Genomic DNA, 23,665 nt, shown 5'->3' with positions numbered 1-23,665 from the left:
AACGTGAGAATGTCAGCTAGACCTGTGAACATGGAGCCCATGAAAGAAAATGGTAGCAGGTAAAGCTAGGAAAATGGACTGGATTCAAACTGTATAGGACTTGGAGGGACGAAGCCCAGACTTGGCCTGAGGAGGAAGCATTACATTGCTTGGGGCAGGGTACTATGTGTCAGAGGCTAACAACTAGATAAGCTGGATGCAATTCGGAGTGCCTAGTGAGTGGAAGGCCAGGCAGTACTCCTGTGCCTACATATGGGGTGCCCAGAAAGGGGCGACTTCTAGGGATCTGGCAGAGAGAGAATCAACTCAGGTTGGCCACTGCTTCTGAAAGGAGGTGAATGTAAGGTCACCGTTTTGTCTTCTGGTTTGTACTTTTACCCCCACCAACCTCAGCTTTTGGTTGAATATCAGGTTTAAAATGTGTCTCACTAGAAACACTGTTACAGAAAGTAGGAAGATCATTTTCTAGGGAAGAATGTAAAACAACCAGTTAGAAATGGATGAACAGGTTTAAAATTTGTTGTAGGAATAATACTTGCATTCAGATGAATGGCAGAAATATCTATCCCAGAAAAGGGATGTGAAGTGCATATAATAGAACCCTGCTGGGGATCTGTCAGTGAGGGAGGGGTCTTAGGCAAGAGGAGGACGATCTCTTGTGAGAAAAGAGAAGAGCATTGTGGGCTAAGACGCTCCTATGGGGATCTAGAGAATCTTGAAACGGGGAGGAGGCTCTTAAAGTGGCCTGTGTGGGCGAGTTGTGAAGAATTAATGGTGTTTGCTAACAAGTATTTATATAAGAATGCTTGGAAATAAGAGTAGGTTGATTCAGAGTGGATGGAATGGGGCAAACAAGTGATGTGCAGTTTTAAAACAGGACTAGGTGGGCCGGCCCAGTGGCTCAGGCGGTTGGAGCTCTGCGCTCCTAACGTGAAGGCTGCTGGTTTGATTCCCACATGGGCCAGTGGGCTCAACCACAAGGTTGCCAGTTCAACTCTTCCAAGTCCCGCAGGGGATGGTGGGCTCCGCCCCCTGAAAATAACAAGGGGACCTGGAGCTGAGCCGTGCCCTCCACAACTAAGATTGAAGGGACAGCAACTTGACTTGGAAAAAATCCTAGAAGTACACACTGTTCCCCAATAAAGTCCTGTTCCCCTTCCCCAATAAAAATCCTAAAATAAAAAAGGGAACAGGGCTGCCAGAGACTAGGGCACATTACTGATTTTCTGGCTTGTGCTTGCTGCATGCCACACTCCATCTCTGTACTGTGACAAACCTGAATGCCTCTAGCCTTGTGGTACTTGCATTCTGGAGAGAGAAATGGGCAGCTCCATCAGGAGAGGAAATGCTGTCTAGAGAAGTCTGACGAGCAGAGGCCAGGAGCCTGAGATTGGCAACAGTTCAGCTCAGCAGACGTGTAGTTTGAGGACCTATTATGTCCAAGGCAGTCTGGTCCTTGCCCTAAAGCGGTTTATTTCAAGGCAGTATAAACTGTAGGCCAACCGTAGTAGTTTTGGGTCCATACAGAAGGGGCTAGAGATTTGAGGATCTGGAGAAGTGGTCAGCCTGCTGATGAAGGCTGTGTGGAAGGAAGAACAGGGGTCTTGTTATTTGCCCAACTTCATTGTTAGGCTTGTGTTTCTTTTGTATCTCCCATAGTTCTATGCACATATTGGTAGATACCTAATCAATATTTGCTTGAAAGATAGACCTAAAAGTTATGATTTTAAAAAAGGGCTTATGACCTGAGGAAGGAGTAATACCTGGCAGGAAATACGTAATACTCTATGCAAGAAACATTAAACCTATGCCAAGCTTATTATTAACTAGTGTGAGTATTCATGATTTGTCTCCAGTCATAGAATGTAGCCTTTATCCTGCTCTATCATAGCACCGTTTATCATGTGCTTTGGTCCGAAGAACTTTGTCCTTTGGTCTATCTGTGGGCAGGCAGTGGTGAAAGTCAGGCATCTGGCTTAGGGACCTTTGGTTGGTGATTGCCTTTGTTGGCTGTATTGTTTCTGTTGGGGCCTAAATTGCAGGTAGTTTAATTACAGATGCAGAAGTAAGTGTTTTGGGCAGCCTGACATTTGCAGGTGCCCAGGACGAGGTGCACTTGAAGGGAGTTGTCTCAGGGCCAGGGAGGGCTTCTGTGTGTGTGTGTGTGTGTGTGTGTGTGTGTGTGTGTGTGTGTGTGTGTTGCACTTACTTTGCAGTGTTTGTTTTTACTTATACTGCTCTCCTTAGTTCTGCTAACTCCCTTGGTTACCAGCTCCTCCATAGCATTAAAGCATTTTACCTTCTCACTAGGTGACAACTGCTTTTTATCTGAAGGAGAGGACTCGGTTTTACACTTGTTACACTGCCACAGGGGCTGATCCAACCACTGTCCTTTCTTGATTAGCAGACTGCATTTAGGAGATGCAGAGGGGCTCACTCTAGATCTAAGTTACCCACGACCTAACTGATGACAGCAGGGCTGGGGGTGGGGCAGAGGACTCACAGAAAGTCTCAGGCAGGGGTTGCGGTCCCCATTGTGCTTTTGTTTGGCTTTTCCTCACCCTACCGGAGACTGGCTTGTTATTGTTGTTTCTTTGTTTGTCCAGGATGCTTTTGAGGGCTACGTTTTCAGTGAATTGCGTTACATACAAATAATTGAAGATCAGTGGGCTATTCAGGGCTATTTGGTTTCCAGGTGTTTGCAGCTGGGGCTAATAGGATTGGTCCTGGGCTGTTGGGTTAAGGTGAAGGGAAATACTTTGTGCCCCCTCTCATTCGCAAACTCTGCTCTTTTTTATGCAGTTGTTTGCAGGCTAAAGTCATACAAAATTTTAAACCATGGCAGAGCACTAAATAACAGATACAAGAGTGGTTCCAAACTCTACCAGGTTTTGAAAATGACAGCTTTAGACCTTTTAGGGGAGACGGTAAGTTGGTTCTGGGCATATGAAAGAAGGGGGAGAGATTTGTAGCAAACAGAATAATGTCGGCATGTGTTTATTCTGTGCATGGCCTGGCATGGAGAAGTTAATTCCAGCCCACACCTCCATTTACTAGGCTGGAGAGTTTGGAACTAGAACCTGTGTTTTTACAAACCACTTAGGGTACTTTTAAACATCCAATGTATGTAAATATTTTTTATTGGTGGCTAAATTTCCTAAACTGTAGCTTTCACTAATGACATTATAATTACTTTTGTCATTACTTGTAGAGCAGGTACACAATTGCACAAATGAGATTTATTTGCAGTTTTTTTCTGAATAAAGTCACAGTTTGAGTTGGAAGCCTATCATGTAATTCAGAGAAGTAGACCTTCGTTATTAATAGTTGATAGTGTCGGATGATGTTGACTTCCATGAGTAGATTCTTCCAGTATTGCTTACTGTTTTTCAGGAGAAAAGGTCCTCCGTTGGCCAGTGGTTCTCCCTGGCTCCCATCAGAGAGGAGAGCCCCAGTGGTTCTCCCTGGCTCCCATCAGAGGAGAGAGCATGCCAGTTTCCTTGCCCTATGGCCCTGGTCGGTGTGTGTGAGGCTGGTGGGTTCAGGCGAGGTAGAGCATGTTGTGCATGAGGAAGTGGTTTTAGGTTTCATCCCCTTATGGTCCTACTGCTCAGAGTTACGATTTGATTAAGTAATAAAAATTACTCTTTGGAATGTAAATGTAAAAAATCAAGTTTCATTTCAGACGTTGGTGAGTTTATATTAATGTTTTATTAGCATTATGTTATTTGTGTTGTTCCTCCTTGTTTCATGGGGCTTTCTTTAATAAGTTTACACACAGCAAAAGAAACCATTAACAAAGTGAAAAGAGCCTACAGAATGGGAGAAAAATATTTACAAACCAAGTATCTGATAAGGGCCACAATATCCAAAATAGGCATACAACTCGATAGAAAGAAAACAAAACCCAGTTAAAAAATGGGCAAAGGACCTGAACAGACATTTCTCCAAAGAAGATAGATGAAAGGCTAGGGTTTCCAGGCAGGAATTTCCCCCACTTTCTTGTTTCCTAATCCCGAGAAAAGTTGGTCGGGAAAGCGGGAAAATCGGCTCCTTGAACCCAGGTGGTTGGTAGTATCAGCCGTCACTTTGTGGAAACGATTCATCGTGGAGAACAAAACAATTTATATCTCGGGATTCGGGAACAGGAAAGCGAAAAAAATTCCTGAGAATGGGCAGGAATTCCCTCCTGGAAACCCTAAGGAAGGCTAATATGAAAAGATGCTCCACATCACTAGTCATTAGGGAAATGCAAATTAAATCATAACGAGACATCACCTCACACCTGTTAGAACAGTCATCACAAAGATAAGAGATCAACGTGAGAATGTGGAGAGGCAGTGACATTGGGAACGTGAATTGGTGTAGCTACTATGGAAAATAGTATGGAGGATCCTCAAGAAATTAAAGATAGAACTACCATATGATCCAGCAATTCTACTTCTGGGATTATATCCAAAGGAAACAAAAACACTAACTTGAAAATATATCTGCACCCTCATGTTTATATTTATAGCAGCATTATTCTCAATAGCCAAGACATGGAAATACCGTTTCCCCGAAAATAAGACCTAGCTGGACAATCAGCTCTAATGCATCTTTTGGAGCAAAAATTAATATAAGACCGGGTTTTATTTTACTATAAGACCCGGTCTTATATAATATAATATAATATAATATAGCATAGTATAGTATAGTATAATATAATGTAAATTATAATACCAGGTCTTATATTAATTTTTGCTCCAAAAGATGCATTAGAGCTGATTGTCCGGCTAGGTCTTTTTTTCGGGGAAACACGGTAACCCAGGTGTCCATTGGTGGTTGAATGGATAAAGGAGTTGTGAGTGAGAGAGAGAGAGAGAGACACACACACACACACCAGAATATTACCAGCCCCAAAAAATGAGGAAATCTTACCATTTGTGACAACATGGATGGACTTTGAAGACATGCTATGTGAAGTTAGAGAAAGACAAGTACTGCATGGCCTCACATATATGAAGAATCTAAAAGAACCCTCCCTCAGTCCCCCCCAAAAAAGACCAGATTTGTGGTAATCAAAGGTGGAGAGTGGGGGAATTAGAGGAAGGTGGTTGAGACACAAACTTCCAGTTATAAAATAAATAATTTGTAGTATATATTATACAACATGATGACTATACCTAATACTGCTGTACGATATATAGGAAAGTTAAGGAGGAGATCCTAAGAGTTCTTTCTTACCACAAGGATTTTCTTTTTATTGTATTATGTGGGAAGATAGATGTTAGCCAAACCTGTTGTGGTAATTGTTGCACAATAAATGTAAACCCAGACCATCATGCTGTGTGCCTAAAACTTATACAATGATGTATGTCAATTGTTCTTCAATAAAACTGGAAAAAGATTTTAAGAAGACATACACTACAAGGTCTAAGTGGTGCTCTCTTGGTACTAGAAGTGCCATTTAAAAAACCTGTGAGCACATGCTCTCTGCCTCATGTCGGCTTGCCAGCTACTGAGCAGGGCTCCCCTCCTGCAGTCTCTGCAGTGCCGCGCTCCGCATCCCCCGGGCTTCTAAGCGTCAGATTCTGGGGAGTCCTCGAGAAGCGTCGGGCTGAGTGGCAGCAGGCACGGTTGCAGTCACCCAGAGGTTAGAAAGCTGGTCTGACCTCGGCCTCTGAGATGCCAGACCTGCGGAATGACAGTCACGAAAGTATTGTTGCTGATGGTGTGGCAATGCGACTGAATTGTAATAAAAATGTTATTTAATCTTAGTCTCTGTATTTTGGTACTTGAATGACTTCCCCTTTTATTTTGCTGTACATATCATTGTTAATCTGTCTACTTTTGTCTGAATTACAAACACCTGTGCGACAACATAGCCTGACCTCACTACACGATAGTGTAAATATTCCTGGGCATCCAGCATTGGTTTTGTTATTTTAATAACTGTACAACTTAGAACAGACTGAATTAATAAATGAGAAGCGACACGATTAAAAAAAAACACCAACCTGTGAGGAAGGCTGAACTGGTGGATTCACTGCCCACTGGGAGGGCTCAGGTGCTTCCCACCAAAGGCTGCGTATCCCCCGCCCCCTTTGATCATGGTGCTCCCACCCCTGGAGTGTTAGGATATCAGCACTGCTTTAGCTTTGAAATGTAATTTAAAAGATAAAGATGTTGTCTATAAACTGAATATATTAAAAAACAAACATCAAGTGCTGATTAATCGAGAGAAGTAGGTTTTCCAGGCTGCTTTAAATAGCCCTCAGTTTTATTAAAAGTAATCTCTGAGTAGGGAGACGTTTTTTATATCGTCACGTTTGTTTTATGCAGGAGGAAAACCTGCCTTGTAATTAACATTCTCCTAGTGTCATTATACTTTCCTGAGGTTGGTTATCTGATACCTGAAACTTATACGGACCATGATTCTCAAGGGAGTGAGTGATGGATGGGGGACCCACTGGGAACGGGGACACATTATCCACGAAATTATCAAGGAGGCATGTTTATCTGGTGTGAGGGCCCAAGGGTGTCACTGTAGGACGGCTCATTTCAGGCACATTTAGCTTTCCAGACTACGTCATCCTGGAAATTTTAAGAATCAAGATTTCATTTTCTTGAGGTGTGGTTCTTTGATGATAGAGTTATGGGAATAAGGGGTTTTCATTAAGCATCAAAAATTGTTTATGAGAAGTCCTAATGAGAAATGTCATAGAAGAAGCTGCCAATTGTAGCCAGATGGTGCAGGCAATGGCTTCAATGGCTTCAGAACGGCTCTCCCCCAGCCAACAGGTGGAAGGAGAGAGTGGCCTGAAGGGAGGCAGCCTCCAGCTGGTGTGACTGTTGAGCAAGGATGAAAGGGACACGTGTGGACGCTGCTTGGCTGTTTATGTGAGTATGACGTCCAGGTTTTTTCTGGGGTACAGTCAGTCTGCGAGACCTGAGACCTGATCTCTTTGGCACGTTGCTGACTTGGGCTGGGCAATGTTCACGCGTGGGATGGAGACATCACATCATGTTGGTTAACAGTGTAAAGGTCTTTTCTACTGAGATGTTTGGAGTAGGATGTCTTGTTTTTAGTTTGGCTTTACTTCCATTTTCTGTCTCTCTTCCTTTTGTACTGTTGCAGTCAGAGTGTCTGATAGGGTGATCGTTCCTATGTACATTCCTGTTTCTCAGACGCTGGACATAAAAATCGGGTCCTGGGGGTGTTTCTTGGTCTGTGCCTGCCAGCCTGAGGGCCCTGGGATGTGCTGCTCCCCAAAGTCTGGGTCCAGGCGGCTGACCAGTCCCATTTGCTGCCGCTGCTGTGTGCTGGTCCTTAGTGTCCTCTCCACGACTGCAGTTAGGAACTATTCCCGAAAGAGTCAAACACAAAACGAGCCTGTTAAGCACTCGCCACACGAAACCGTTTTTTTCTTCTTTATAAGTCTTTTGGGTTTCTTTTGAAACCATAATAAATTGGAAATAGAATAGTAGATACCAAGAAACATATGAGGTCTAATTTTTGATAAAATTTATCAATCATTTAATATTTTCAAAACCGTTTTACTGTGACCTGTTTTTTAATGAAGCACGTTTAATCATATCCAAAGATGTGCAGTCACCAGTGCTTTGAAAACGATGCAGAAAGAAAGAGAACAAATGCACATTAGGAACAGAGAAAGGATGACTGGCCACGTTCCCCCCACAACTCCTGTACGGCCTGCCATCCAGTGGGGTCAAGTCACAGTGTGTTGCGGAAGAAAGGGGATCATTTGGGGTCTTCATTATCAAGAAAATTTAATGTTTACGGCTCATAATTAAACACCTTATATCAGGAATGTCAGTTCAATGAAGAGATATTTCAGATGTAGTGGAAATAAGCTAGTTAAGAGAATGGTGGTCCTCTTAAATACTGGGACTGTGTTAGAAAGTTTATCACTCTTGATTTTGCCTTTTATTTGTTCATTTTTAGCTAAAGCCCTCTCTAGGCACTCTTTGTTGTAGAGTTGAGGTTTGTGACCTTGATTCATAAACTTTTTTCATCCTTTTGTGTTTTTTTAAATTGTGATAAAATATATAAATAACATAAAATTTACTATTTTAATCACTTTTAAGTGTCCAATTCAGTGGTATTAATTACATTCACATTGTTGTATAATCATCACCACTCTTTCCAGATACTTTTCCACAGTCCAGACGGAAACTTTACCCATTAAATAATAACTGTTCATCCCCTTCGCCCTAGTCCCTGGTAACCACCATCTGACTGCCCTAGGTACTTCATAAAGTAGAATCATACAATATTTGTCCTTTTGTGTGTCTAGCTTATTTCACTTAGCATGATGACCTCAAGGTTCACCTATGTTGTAGCAGAATTTTCTTCCCCGTTTTTTTAAATTAAAAAAAGATTATATTGGGACCAGTGTGTTTCTCCAGGGCCCATCAGCTCCAAGTCGTCGTCCTTCAATCTAGTTGTGGAGGGCGCAGCTCAGCTCCACGTCCAGTCGCCTTTTGGATCTTAGTTGCAGGGGGCGCTGCCCACCATCCCATGCGGGAATTGAACTGGCAACTTTGTTGTTGGGAGCTCAGCTCTAACCAGCTGAGCCATTCTGCTGCCCCTCCGCAGCTTGTTGTCCTCAGTCTAGTTGTGGAGGGCACAGCTCACTGGCTCATGTGGGACTGGAACCTCAGAACTCGTGCTCTAACCAACTGAGCCATCTGTCTGCCTCAGAATTTTCTTCCTTTTTAAGGCTGAATAATATTCCATTGTACGTGTATACCAGTTTTGTTTATCCATTTAACTATTGATGGATGTGGGTTTCCCTGTGTTGGCTATTGTGAATAATGCTGCTATGAACATGAGAGTGCAAATATCTGTTCAAGTTCCTGCTTTCAGTTCTTTTGGGTGTATACCCAGAAGTGGAATTAGTGGATCATATGGTAGTTCTATGTTTAACTTTTTGAGGAACTGCCAAACCTTTTTCCATAGCGGCTGCACCAGTAACACATTTTTCTTAAAGGAGCATTCATTTTTGACTTTTTATTATAAAATGCAGAAAAGTAGACAGAATGGTAAAATGAACATTCTATATGCATCATTTGGATTTATGTAACAGCATTTTTCCATACTTGCTTTATTATTTTTTTGAAGTATTTTAAAACAAACATCCACAAAAACTTCAGTTAGGCCAATTTCTTATACAGTCACATTACCTTTGTTACAATTACCAGAATAACCAATAATTTCCTGTCATCTAATACCTAGTTTAAAGAGTACTTTTAATAATTGATTTTTATAAGCATGTATTAGTCTAGTAAACTTAAGCAAAAAGAAAAAAAAATCAATGTTTTCTCCCCCCAACTTTTTAATATGAAAAATTTCAAAAATATTAAGCAGGAAGAAGAGTTACAGTGATCACTCATGTACTAACATTTGGATTCAATCCTCGTTAACATTGTGCTAACATTCATGTTTCCCCGAAAATAAGACCTAGCCGGACAATCAGCTCTAATGCATCTTTTGGAGCAAAAAATTAATGTAAGACCCGGTCTTATTTTCCGATAAGACCGGGTATAATATAATATAATATAATATAGTATAATATAGTATAGTATAACATAATATAGTATAACATAATATAGTATAATACAATATAATACAATAATACAATTCAATGTAATATAAATTATAATATAAGACCGGGTCTTATATTAATTTTTGCTCCAAAAGATGCATTAGAGCTGATTGTCTGGCTAGGTCTTATTTTCGGGGAATGGGGTATGTATGTTTGTTTTGTCTGCGCATGTGTATATTACATGACAGTTTGGAAGTAAGGTGGAGACCTCCTGCCACTCCATCTTTATAGACATCTTCATAAAATGATCATCTGTGAACGGCAGCATACATCACACCTCAGAGAATCAGGTCACCCAGGAGAGTCGGTTAGGTCCATAACCAAACCCTGGCTAACCTGAGCATGCTTTTCATTTGGTTGTCCTATAGTGTCTTTTAATGTCAGGTAGCTCTCCTGCTCTGTGTTTTCTTCATGAGTCCAAACCAGTCATCTGTATAGTTGTGTGGTTTAACTTGTTCTTTTGTTCTGTGTTTCCTGTAAACTGGAAGTTAGGTTGGAATGCTTGATTAGAGTTTGATTAAACATTAACTTCAGAGGTAAATTTTTTGGTTCAGAGTAATCTATGGGGTGACAAAGGATCACCCCATAGATGACTTCTTGGTTGCAGAGGGACACGTGTACCTTAGTGGGAAGAAGACCTGGTGGTCCCCACCTTAACCAGGGATCAGCTCAGCATCACTAATACTGATTCACAGCATCCTTCCTCCCTCAGGTTTAACCTCAGTCTGTATTAATGACCATGTGCAATGAGGAAAACTGCTTGCACCCTCGTTTGGAGGGAAGGAACAAAATGGCTTTTAAAAAGTACATCGAGTTATGTCAATTATACTTCAATTAAAAAGTTTTGGAGACCGTTGGACATTTAAATATGAACTAGATATCATATGATATTAGTGAGTAATTGTTAATTTGCTTAGGTGTGGTAATGATTTTGTGGTTTTGTAGATTATTCTTTGCTCCAGCAATATATAGAGAGACAGGAGATGAATTGTGAATCCTTGAATCTGGGTGAGGGGCTGACACGTGCATGTGTGCACTGTGCTAGTTTCTTAACCTTTTCTATGTTTCACATTTTAATATAAAAATATTGGAAAAATACTTTATTTCCTGAGATATAAATTAGACATGCTAAACATACTCTAATAGTAGATGAGACCAAGGAAGACAAAAAGAATTGTTTTCTCACTTTGTTTCTTAAGCTATTTGTTTTCATTAACAAATGCTCATGGAATAGACCTCCATCCATTTTTCCCCTTTCCCCCTTGACTAGCTCCAAGTTTAATGAGCTTCGTGTATTACAGATTGCCAGCTGGATCTTGTGTGCTAGTCTGTGCACATAAGTGTGTGTTGTGTGTTCCCAGTAGAGTGAGATTGATCTGCCCAAAGAGACTCAGTAAGTCAGGACCATGTCTCATCTCCACCCCAGCTCGTCTGCTGCCTCCCGGAGAGCCAGATTCATGGGGAAGTGAAGAGAGGATGTGGTTTGGGGAAGAGACAGGCGGTGTACTCAATGTCTACTTTGCAGTACAAACACTAGGACTGGTTCCAAATTAAGAGTTAAAGACATGTATAAATGTATACGTTAAATGACTTAGGTCTGGCCATTTTTATTATTGAGAATATATAAGTAACTTAAATAGTTAAAATCTTCAGATTTGACAAGTTGGCAAGAATTTTCAAATGAAATAGAAAATAGAATATAGAAAAAAATATATATATATAATTTTTCTCTCCTTTAAATTTTGTTGGGTAGCAGTGTGTTTTTTCCAGGATCCATCAGCTCCAAGTCGTTATCCTTCAGTCTAGTTGTGGAGGCCGCAGCTCCGCTCCAAGTCGCCGTTTTCAGGTTGGTTGCAGGGGGCGCAGCCCACCATCCCATGTGGGAATCGAACCGGCAACCTTGTTCTTAAGATCACGTGCTCTAACCAACTGAGCTAGCCAGCTGCTCCAGATTTTACATTCTCTTATCTTCACACAATTTAATTTTGCTTTGTTTTTATCTTTATGCTTGCTTTTCCATTGAAAATAGTGATTTTTCTTTGTGTCGGCTGGCATGGGAAGTCTTTAGTTTACTTCTGGTCCCCAGCTTCCTTTCCATACCTCGAGTGTCCTTGCAGGGATAGTCCCTGCATGTACAAGCATACAGATGTGTATGCTTACACAAGTAGTAGACATGTGCTATTCTGTACTTTGCTTTTTTTTCACTTATTCTTGGAATTCATTCTGTATTAATACCAGTGGAGCTGCCTTATGTTTTCCATTGTTGATTTGATTGTGCTATAGCTTATTTAACTTGTCTGATGGACATTGTACTGATGGACATTTCCTTGTTTCCATTGTTCTCCTGTGACAGAATAACATCCTTCTGTATACTTTTGCATGGGTCTAAGTATTACCTACTGGTTATGTTCCTAGACTTACTAGGTCCAATGTTATGGGTATTTTGATTTTGCCACCTTGCTTTTGGTTGACATTGTGCTGGCTCACACTCACCGATGATGTATGAGTGCTTTTGATTTATTTGTAAAGACCACTTATGTCTGTTCTCTGTTCTACATGTTTTGAAGTGGCCTTTGTCAAAAGTAAAATTCTGCCATTTGGGGAAGTGTCAGACTGGTTAGCTTTTCTGCATAGGTTTAAAGGTTTCACACATCGAGGGGCTACTGTTTGTATTTTCTAGAGATTTCTCTATTTCTGTCTAGAAGATGCTAAAAAAATTACTGTTTAAACAGTTAATATAAAAATTTGTCATGATTTTAGTTCGTAATTATGTTTAGTAGCATTTGCATGTCTGTCTGGTGTGTAGCCCTTGTGTACTACAGAGCAGCATAACTATGGTGAGTGCTGTGAGGTTAGTCCCCTCTTAGTTTCAGTCATCTTCAAAGCCACTGTATGTAGACTTCTCAGCAGCAGGTCACCTGTGAGTCTGGAGGAAGCGGAAGCATCTCTGGGATGCCTTTCCCCTGAGGATACGGAGCTTCCAGAAGCACAGTGGGTTTGGAGAAGGAACACCACCAAGTCAGGGAGAGGGGTGTGGGCCTTGTGTTTGGGAGGAGGGGGCTGATGCCGGCTCTGGCTTCTTCCCAGGCTTGTGTGCAGGCTGGCAGTGGTCATGGTGGAGTTGGCAGGAACGAGGTGCTAGAGCCTCTTTCTGGAAGAACCAGTCACCCCAGTCAAGCGTGAGATCAGGGAGAAAAGTCTTTTTGGGCAGCCCAGTCCCTGGGGCTGGTCTCAGCGTCTGTAGCTCTGTTTGGAGAGCCGCACCCGGTTGAGTCAAAACCTGCCCACTTGCCCAGGCAGGCATGGGCTGCTAGGGTCTACACACCACTCCTGGTTTGGCCAGGGTTTGGTTTGTATTTCTTCCTCATGTTGACATGTAAATAGCAATTTTATTGTTACAGAGCAAATCACTTTACTGTTCTACAAACAACCTAAGAACAAAAGACAATGTGAAATCCTAACATTCCTCCAACTAAGAGTTCTGTCGCTGACTATCCTGATTGTGGCGGGTTATTGAGGTTTGTGACAAGTAAGAATTAGCTTTGGGGACCTTGAAAACAAGATCTTTTGAATTTGATTCCATTTTTTGATAATGGGTTGATGTACTTGAATTTGGTATTTTGATGAGAGAAGACTCTGGCTAAAATTAATTTGGTCTTAGAATTTGCATATTTATATTTTTTCATCATTGTTTTGCTCAACTCTTTTTATGTTCCTTGTCTTCCTTCCAACTTCTGAGGGCATTTCTTCCTCAATGTAGGTATTAGAGCAGAGAGCAGAACTTTGTAATTTTTGCAGTTCTTGATTTGCTTTTGTATCTTTTGTCACTATTTCTTAGTTTAAAAATAGAGGACCCAAAATACTTTATTGATAGTAATGTTTGGTTCTCAAAATAGCTTTCAGACTTTTGGTGTGAACAATAAAATTATTTTAGAATTTAAGAAAAAGTTGTTTGGATGGTGAATCAATAATTAGTATTAATGTTATTGATGTTGCCTACCTAGTTCTTTATTAAAGTGCTTTTCCTGACTGCAACATTTCATTCATAATAACAGAATTCTCATGTAAAACTGGTTGCTTTATATTTTCTTTCTGGTTGCTATAGAAACAGTCCCGTGTGGTAGTGAGTGTTAATCAAGTGCCAGGTTACCCGGCTTTTATAATGGCGCTCTCTGTTAATCAGTGCCAGGTTACCCGGCTTTTATAATGGCGCTCTCTGTTAATCGGCTGTATGTAGCTCTAGCATCAGCCACAACATGACTTTGAGGGGCGGGCCGGAATTGTATCTTTTCTCATTCTTTTTGGTCACAAGAGCATCAGGATCTGGTTGATTACAGTGGTGTGATTTTTCTTTCCCTCCAGCTTAAGTGCAGGGGGCTGGAGGGTGGGGGGGACTTTTGTTCTTGAGCTGAGTGGTCCTGGATTTCCTTCCTGCCTGTGAGTCTGTGCAGCCCCACCAGCTGTAGACCCCCCCAGCCCCTGTAAGATCGTCTCCCAGGAAGCTATCAGGAGTTTCTGGTGAAAAATCACTGCTTGAACAAGAAGTGTTAAAATTTGTCCTGAATTGTGAAAGTCCCACTGCCAACCCCTTAATTGAGGTCCTCATCTCATTACACCAAGTGGGCAGGAAGAGAGGGCAGGAATGGCCCTGCTTGCTGCTGAGGGGAGAAGAGAGACAAAACCCAGTCACTTTCGTGCTGGACTACTAGCACGACCGTGCTGGAAGATTTCAGTTCGATTTTTTTGTCAACTACAGATTAGTGAATTTTAGTTTATTCATTATTCTGGAGTTAGAGTTGGTAGCAGATTTCAACCTGGAAAACAGCATTCTTTTAAATGACAAGAAAAACTTGTAATATAGTCATTGTTGGAAGCTGTGAGGTCAGTTGTGAAGAACTTGGTCTCAGCTTGGATGGTACTATCTTTTTAGTAATAGGTTGTGAAGAACTTAGACTTCTGATGTTCTTCTTGAATTTCATGCCTGAGAGGCCTGTGCACCCTTTTTGGCAGCCTGTATTCAGCCATTCTTTATGCACGTAAGGAGGTGGCTGGAAGAGTGCAGATGGGACATGTGTGTGCTGCTGTGTAACACATGACCGCAAGCATGGAGGCCCACAACAGCACTCGTTTCTTACCTCGCCTGACACATTTCTGTGTCAGGAGTCTGGGCAGGCTTAGCCGGGTCCTCTGCTCACGTCCTCACTGGGTTCCAGTCCAGGCGTCGGGTGGACCTGTGGTCCCGCAGGGGCTGGGATGGGCAGTGCTCTGCCTCCAAGCTCCCTCAGGTTGTTGGCAGAATTGATCTCCTTGTGGTTGTGAAGTCCCCCGTTTTCATTCTGGCTGTCCCTAGAGACTGCTCTTGGCTCTTAGAGGCCTGGTGCAGTTCCTGGCCATATTGTCCTCTCACAAGCCACCAATGAGTCTTGTGCTCCAGTCTACTGTGACTGGGTCTCATGTAACATAACGTAGTCAAGGGTTTGCTACCACACCAGCTTTGCCAGGTAATGCCAGGTAATGCAAGGAAGAGACATTGCATCTCCTTTGCCATAGTCTGTTGGTTAGAAGCAAGTCACGGGGCCTGCTCTCATGGATGGAGATTACATGAAGGCATGGACACTTGAAAGCGGAGTCACTGGGTCTCAGGGTCCGCCCATCTGCCATCGGGTGTCCATTGGAATCGGCTGCTTTTGGGATCTCTCGTTCTCTGGATTCTAATGTGCCGTCTTGGGGTGGCGCTCCTCTTCTCTCCCACTGCCTATCCATCCTCAGTGCACTGTGAGCCTACTGGAACCAGGTGGGAGTAGAACCATGACTGAGCCACAGGTTGCGTGGAAAGAGTGCTTGGATTGACAGCCCTCTTGTCCTGCCACCTTACGGTGTTTACTCCACGCCTCGTGTTCTCAGCTGTCCTGCCTGCCTTCCAGGTTTGTGGTGAAGGTAGATGAGATAATGGGTGTGGTCAGTGAGCCAGTTGGGCAGGGCTTGTGGAATGCTCGTTTCTGAGCCAAGTGAACTAAACTGTGTCTTCTCCATTCTTCAGTGCATTGGTTCTTTTAGGAGAAAGTATAGGATTGTCACTGCTGTGGCCGCTAGACCTCCTGCTGCTGCAGCCTGGGCTTTGTTGAGTGCATTGGACCTTTGATGGGGAGCATTCTCTGAGGCCTTGTAGACAACGTTGACTGCTGTTCATTCTGCCTCTTAAACATCTTCCAGTTTGTCCACTTATGTCTTTCCGCATTGTCACTGCCTTACAGCTGGTCCTCCTCCTTTCCCCTTTATTACTGCAGCAGCGTCCTAACTGGTCCTTGATACTTTCACACTATTACCAAAGTGGTTTTTTAAAATGAAATCCTGATTCTGTTATTTCCTTTTTTAGAGGAGACTGCTATCTTCCAGGTCTTACGTGATATGCTTTCTGAGCCTGGAATTCCTGCTTCCCATTTTCCCCTGATAATGCCTTCAGGCCTCAGCTTCCCTGTGCGCCTTTTTGATTTCATGGCTTAGCTTCTTGTGTGTGTGGCTTCTGTCCCCAGTTGACTAGATTCTCATCCTCTGTCTCGCCTCTCTGATAGTAATTTGTTGTTCTGTGTTGTCATCGTTTACGTAATTGCCTTCCCACTAAATGAAACGCGTATGTGCAAGCACCAAACCCAGGGCTTGGCGTGCTCATGGTGGTTACCTGATAACGCAGTGGCATCGCACATCACAACCGTTAAAGTGGAGTGGAGAGCATGGGACGTGTTTGTGACTCTGGTCACTCTAGTTACTGCATCTATCATCTCTGGCCCTCTTCACCCACCTGGCTTCTCATTTGCTTCCAGTGTCAGTAAGTGTACTTATTTCATTGCTGGATTTATTATGTGAGTTTGAAATGATTTCTTTCTTTTAGTAATTGTCTAGATCTCCTAAATATTGCACCTGTTAGAGACACTGGTACCCTCTTCCCGTTTTCATGCAAAAAGCATAGGTGGTGCCTGGATTTGGAACCCGGAGAAGCAAGCTCACATCCTTGCTTGTTTCCCATTCTCCAGGCTTACGTCATCGCTGTTGCTTCTGTGCCTAGGAGCCTTCATTCAGCAGCTTTGTCACTGCATCTACAGCAGCTCCAGCCTCAGGAAAAGGACCGGAAACTTGCCCTTGGATTTAGAACCCTGAATGTTACCTTTCTGTCTGGGATCCCAATGCTCTTTCCTGCTCTGTTGAGAGGACCTGTACGAGAAGTCGCCTGGATGTCAGAGCTGGAGGAGGCCTTTGCCTGGGCACTTAGCATCTTGTTTTACAGAGATGGGTCTGTCAGTGTGAGTGAGGATTTATACCGGGTAAGTGGGAAACTGTGGTAATGACACTAAGTTTACTACTCAGGTACTCTTTGGCAGAGAGTGAATGGAGTTTTTATTTCTTTAAATCACAATAAAATGAGCATTGTAGCTTGGCAAGGGTGCATTCACCTGAAAGGACCTGATAGTTAGGGAGGAAAATACTTAAAATACATGACTATGTGAGCGTTTTCCTTTCCCTCTTTTCCGTGTGGTGTTGCGTGTGAATTGAGGGCCTGATTTGGGTAGTCAGTGGCACTGTAAACGTCTCCTTGGTCACTTCATTCCTGACCTGAAGCTTTTGCTCAGAGCAGCCTCTGACAGAGAATTGCTTCCTGTTGGACAGCTCGGTGAGTTCTTGCTGGCTTGTGAAACTAAGTTGAGAACTTTCCTTCCTCACCTATTTGAGATTTGTGTTCTTGAAGGATATGAGGTCATGATGCATGGATTCATATTAGCCGTCTTTTAAGTTTTGTGTTCAGCTACTCTCAGGCTGTGATATGGAAATTGTTAGAATTTCCAAATAGTATCTGGTTTGGGGCTCAATTGTGCTTCTAACTTTAGGGTATAGAAGGGAAGGGATTGGTTCCTATGCTTTTCTGTGGTTACTTGGGGGCTGATACTCTTTCTCCTCCCAAATCGATCAGATTAACCAATTTTCCTAGTCTGGACACATGATACCCATAGCTGCCTGTCCTCAATCTGGCCGCTTATACTCCCTTTCCTCAGACTCAGACGTATGACCTTGACTTTAATTCATGTGCACATTTTCACTTTGCTTTGTGCGTGCCACACAGCATATCCTACCTCAGCCTTTTTTGTATAGGGCAGGAATTGTAGACAAGGGTATAAGCCATGACCATGACTGAATTACTTAATTTCTCATTTGTTTTTCTCTTAAGAATTGGGATTATATCTGCCACTCAGTGCTTTTTTTTTCTGTTTAAATGAGCGAATTACTATTAAAACAATTAGCACAGTGACTAGCACGTAAGTCCTAAATAATAATTTAATTATTCCCTTCACCCTCTGTTTTGCTTGGTCAAGGATGACATCTGATGCCTGGTAACTGCTTTTTTGTTTTGTTTTTTTAAACCAGCTTTATTCAGGTATTATTAGCATACAATAAACTATTCTTGTTAAAGTGTGCAACAATTTGATAAATTTTGTTGTACATATATATCACAATTAAGATAATCAAAACATCTATCATCCCACAAAGTTTGTTAGGACCCCTTCATAATTTCTCTCTCCTGCCCTGCCCCCAATATGCTTTCTGTCATTTTAAGAGTACCTTGCATTTTCTAGAATTTTACATAAATGGAATTCTTTCTCTCTCATTGTCTTTATATCTTTGTCAAAAATAAGTTGTCAGGCTGTGGAGGGGTCTGTTTCTGGACACTTCTTTGTCTCATCGATCTCTTTATCTGACCTTGGGCCACAGCACACTGGTACGAATGCTTAATGATAGCTTTATAATAAGCTTTGATGTCTGGTGGTGTTATTCCTTCAAGCTTGTTTTTTCTTTTTCAAAGTTGTTTTTGGTTATTTTAGGTCTTTCTCATTTCCATATGAATTTTAGGATCATTATATCAAATTGCACCCAAACACCTGCTGGGATTTTGATTGGGATTGTGTTGATTGTTGAGGTGGAGAGAATTGACATTGTAATGTGACTGAGTCATCTGGCCCATGAACATGATGTATATTTCTGTTGACTTAGGTGTTCTGTGGTCTCCCTCAATTGTGCTTCAGGTTGCAGTGTTGCTATCGTGAACATTTTTTGTCAGTTTTATACTTAAAGTAGTTAATATTTTGATGCTGTTGTAAACGGTATTTTAAAACAATTTTTTGATTATTTTTGTATCAGCACATATGTCAATTTTTAAAGTTGATCTTGTCTCCTACAACCATACTAAACTAGTGACTTTTTTTATAGGTTCCATTGAGTTTTTCTATGTAGATGGTATGTAGATGATATTATCCACAAATGAAGTCAGTTTTACTTCTTCCTTTCTAATCTGGATACCTTTTATTTCTTTTCTTTTGATCTGATTGCCCTGACTAAAACCTCCAAGTATAATGTCGTAAAGAAATGGTGAGAGTAGATAGCCATCTGAGGCGTGTTTCTGACCATGTGAGGGGGCCATTCACTTTTTCACCACTAACTATGATGTTAAGCGTAGGGTTTTCATAGGTGCGTTTTATCAGGTTGAAGAAGTTCACTCTTATTCCATGTTTGCTGCATTTTTGTGAGGAGTGGATGTTGGATTTTATAAAAAACTTTTTACGGTGTTTAGTTGATCATACTGCTTTTTTAGTTTGTAAATACTGTGAATTACATTGATTGTTTTTCGAATGTTAAACTGATCTTGTATTCTGAGGTTAACATCCACTTGGTTCTATTTGTTGCTTGGCTGTCTTGACAGCTGGATGAAGGGGCGATTGGGCTATGTGCCTCTCGACATCCAGCAGGTAGGCTGGGCTTCACCACAGCTGTGGTGGCTGCTGTGTCAGTGGAAGATTAAAAGTAGCAGCCCTATGGCGTCCAGAGGCCCAGAGCTCTCAGTTTCACTCCTGTGTCATTCTTCCCTGCAAAGCAAGTCTTAAAACCAGCCCAGATTTAAGGGATGTGAGATAGATTGTACCACTCCAGCACGTGATTGGAGTAAGCTGCGGAGTCACATTGCAGGTGTGGATAAAGGAGGGCAAGAATTGATTGGTTCCTTGCTCACAGTCTACTGAGGGGCACAGCCATCTCAATAGCTTACACCCAAATCTTCTCATTTTTGCTATAATTATGTTCTTCTATGTTAAGTTTTAGCTCTTATATTTAGGTCTTTGACCCATTTTAAGTTAATTTTTTGTGTGGTGTTAGGTAAGGGTCCCACTCATTTTTCTGAATGTGGATATCCAATTTTCCCATCACCATTTATTGAAAAGTGTGTCCTTTCCCCATTGAATGGTCTTGTCATTTTTGTCAAAAGTCATTTGACCACATATGCAAAAGCATTTCTGGGCTTCATATTATATACCATTGGTTTGTATGTCTTTATGGCTGACTCAACTTTTAAATTGTGTATAAGTATTCCGTTACAGGAGGAGGTTCGCGTGTCTGTGAAAGTGTAATCACAAGAAGATGAGTAGCATCTGGGTCAGAAAGTGTTAGATTCTTAATTTCATTAAAACATTTTAATTAAGAAGTCTTTTGGTTAGAGACTATACCAACAATTAATGAGAAGCTTTTAAACAGATGGTAAATTTCTTTTAGGGTTAGGTTTTTATGATTTAAAAAATAAGGTGTTTTTTCAGGGTAATCAAGTAAAATTGGAAATTGAAGTAATTGATACAGTTCATATGTAATCTCTTTAAAAAGGGTCTCACTGTCAGTCTGGGGAATAATGCATCATGATACCTCTGAACCATGTTTCTTAATGTGATTTAGTGCCCAGCCTATGAAATCTTACTAAGTATCACTTCATGATTTAAAAGTTTTCTCAAACTGCAGTTTTTATGCCTTCCTAAATTTGTATTAATGCAATTATTACAGGGCTCCAAAATTTTAAACAGTTTTTCTTCTGAAAATTAGTTAAGTGAGTTCAGAATAGGAAAGCATTTTCCTTCAGTTATGCTGTTGTAAAGCTTTTCCTAGTTGGGCCACAGCAGGAAGACCTAGTGGTATAAAATATAAACTGTATTTATAGCATTGTGTCAGAAGACAGAAGTGTCTTCTGAAAGGGTAAATAAGGTGATTTCTGCTGCTTAGTGTGCCATCTTTTTATTTCCTGTAACGGTTGCTTTAGGGTGTATATGGTTTATGTATTTAATTTATCACAGACTTCTTCAAATGATACATCTTGCCCATATAGTTTAAGAACCTTACTTTGTATACTTCCATTTCTCTTCTCCAGGGCTTTGTATTAGTATTTTGAAACATCTTCTACATGTTTTAAAATGCGTAATACATTCATTTTACATTCAAAATACTTCAGTTTACTTTAAATGGTCAATTTTCTTCTAAATAGATTTAAATAATAAGCTTATTTATTTATTTTCACCTAGACTTTAGGTAACCTAAATCACATGGTATAGTTAGCAGCTTTATAAATGTTAGGGGTAAAACTGCAATAAAACTGGATAGTTTTTAGTTTTAGTGTTCTTTATTCCTATGTGTAGGTCCAGATTTCAACCTATTTAGTTTCTTCCTTTCTGAAGGACTTACTTCAGTATTTCTTATAGTGGACTGTTGGCGATGGATTCTTTCAGCTTTTGTCTGTCTCAAAGTGTGTTTTTTGAAAGGTATTTCTGCTGGGTAAAGAATTCCAGATTGACCGTTTTTTCTTTGAATACTTCAGTCCTAGTGCTCCACTGGGTTCTGACTTGCATTGAATTCGTTTCCAACCAGAGGTCTGTTGTCATCCTTATCCTTGTTCCTCTGTATGTCTTTTCTCTCTGATTGCTTAAAAGATGTTTCAGCTATTTAGTTTATAATATAGCTTAGTGTAATTGTTCCCCCCCTTCTTCCGCCTCCCCCCTCCACGCCGGTTCAAGCCGTTGTTTCTCAGTTTAGTTGTGTAGAACACAGCTCCCTGGCCTATGCAGGTATTATGAGCCTTGCACACCCCCGCACCCCATAGTCGTCGGCCAGCTGCTTACAGCAACTCTCGATGGCTGCCTACCGGTTGCTTATGGCAGCTCACGCCAACCTCCAGCTGCTCACGGCAGCCCAGCTCCAGGGAGAGCCGTTGTTCACAATCTTAGCTGTAGAGGGCACTCACTGGCCCATGTGGGAATCGAACCGGTGATCTCGGCATTAGGAGCACAGTGCTCCAACCACCTGAGCCACCAGGCCGGTCTGCTTAGTGTCGTTTTATGCATATTCCTTGTGCTTGGGGTTTGTTGTTGAGCTTTGTGAATCTCTGGGTGTGTAGTTTTTATCAGATTGGAAAAGTTTCTGGCCATTATTTCTTCAAATAATTTTTCTGTCCCTCCCTTTTCTCTTTTGTAGACTCCAGTTACATTTATATGAGGTTGCTTCAAATTGTCACACAGCACAATGATGTGCTGTTCATTTTTTCTTGTCTTTTTTCCCCCCTCTGTGTCTCTGTCTTATTTTGGATAATTTCTATTGCTGTATCTCCAAGGGCAACTACCCCCTTCTTCTGTAATGTGTAACATGTCAGACATTTTTGTCTCAAAAATTTTTGCCTTATTATAGTTTTAATTGGAAGAAGTTTGACTTGGGTCCTTTTCACATCTTCCATGTGTCTAATTAGTATGCTCAGTCTTTAGCTTGAATATATACAATGCTTTCATGTCCTGATCTATTAATTGTCGTATTTGTGTCACTTCTGGTTGGTTGATTGATTTTTCTCATTGTTGCTCACACTTTCCTGCTTTTATGTCAAGTAAGTTTTGATTGCATGCCAGACATTGTTAATTTTGCCTAGTTTGTTGCTGGATATTTTTGTATTAACTATAAATATCCTTGGGCTTTGTTTTGAGGTGTAGTTAAGCTACTTTGAAACAGTTTTGATTCTTTCAGCTCTTTATTTCAAGCTTTGTTAGATGGCACCAGAGCAGCATTTAGTCCAGGGCTAATTTTACAGATCTTTGGCTTTCTCTCTTCCTGTGCAGTGCTCTCCTTTTGTGCTCTCCCTGCGATTTGTAGCTTCTTTGGCTTGCCTGGAATCCCAGCTTCACCCTCTCAAGTCAAAGAGACCATTGGGCTGCTCGTGGGTCTCCTCTACTCGTGCTGCAGCCTTGAAACTCTTTCCAGTCAGTAAGGTGATGCAGTTTTAGAGTTTACTTTGTCTTCATTGCTTGATGTCCAGTGTCTTGTAAACCATTGTTTCCTACTTTTTGTCCAGGTTTAAGAGGGATGGTGAATCCATTCCCTCTAGTCCACCTTGATTAAAGTGGAAGATGGGATAGAAATTCTACAAAATTTTATTTATTTTGCTTGAAAGCTCAGATTTTATAATTGACAACAAGTACTGACAGTTGTTTGCTTTTATAGCTATGGTTTATCAGTCATTTGTTCAAGTAAAATTGTGTTTTCCATAAAATAGTAACTCAAACAGTTGAACAAACCAAGTGCTTTTTGTTCTAAGAACCATTGTCCATCGGTCTTCAGCAGATGTGTGCTTTATATTTATACTCTCTTTGGTTCTGTCTGAGAGTATTAAGATAATATGTACTCCATTGTTGAAATTTAATAAAATTAATTTTTATTGCTTAAATCAGAACAGTCTTAAAGTGACATGGGCATTTAAAAATTGCCATTGTGTGGTGATGAAGAATACGGAACTCACTGTTACAAATGCTGAGGTGCCAGCACTTCTACTCTCCTTGCAAATGTAGACTCTGAAGAGGACAAATAATTTCTTAGCATATGACAATGGTTTTGATCTCAGATCCTACTTAGTGCATTGCTAGATTAGAGAAGGTGTAGAGGCAGTAATTGGTGAAAATGAATAAGGGCTGGTGCTGCAACCCTGGTATTGGATGGATTGGAGATATTTTTAGGACATGGAAGATAAACTGTAGACTTATTTCCCTTTTTGGGAATTTAAATCAAGTTTTACTACCTTAGGTAAGACAAGTTTGGATTTTGTTTAAAGAAATGCTGTTGAATGAAGCAGCTTCTTTGTAGCCAGCAGCTTTGGAAATGATTAATGGAAGATGTCTGAACAAGCCAGGGTAATGTTTAGCCTTCCAGTGGAACTGTAAAAGAAA

General features: G+C 41.2%; 1 protein-coding gene across 3 annotated transcripts in view; it reads left to right on the top strand.

Moving 5' to 3' along the window:
- Nucleotides 1-23,665, top strand: part of ANKRD11 (ankyrin repeat domain containing 11) — a 200,676-nt gene that overhangs the window by 23,250 nt on the left and 153,761 nt on the right. The window contains exon 2 of one of the 3 annotated variants that reach the window (XM_081031728.1): nucleotides 16,643-16,930. The exons of the other annotated variants lie outside the window; for them this stretch is intronic. The gene's annotated coding sequence lies outside the window, so the exon portion shown is untranslated. The remainder of the gene's footprint in view (nucleotides 1-16,642; nucleotides 16,931-23,665) is intronic. 3 annotated transcript variants of the gene reach the window in all.

The sequence above is a fragment of the Rhinolophus hipposideros genome (assembly GCF_964194185.1).
Source record: "Rhinolophus hipposideros genome assembly, chromosome: 21".
In the NCBI taxonomy this organism is placed as follows: Eukaryota; Metazoa; Chordata; class Mammalia; order Chiroptera; family Rhinolophidae; genus Rhinolophus; species Rhinolophus hipposideros.
This window is presented reverse-complemented; position numbering and strand designations above follow the sequence as displayed.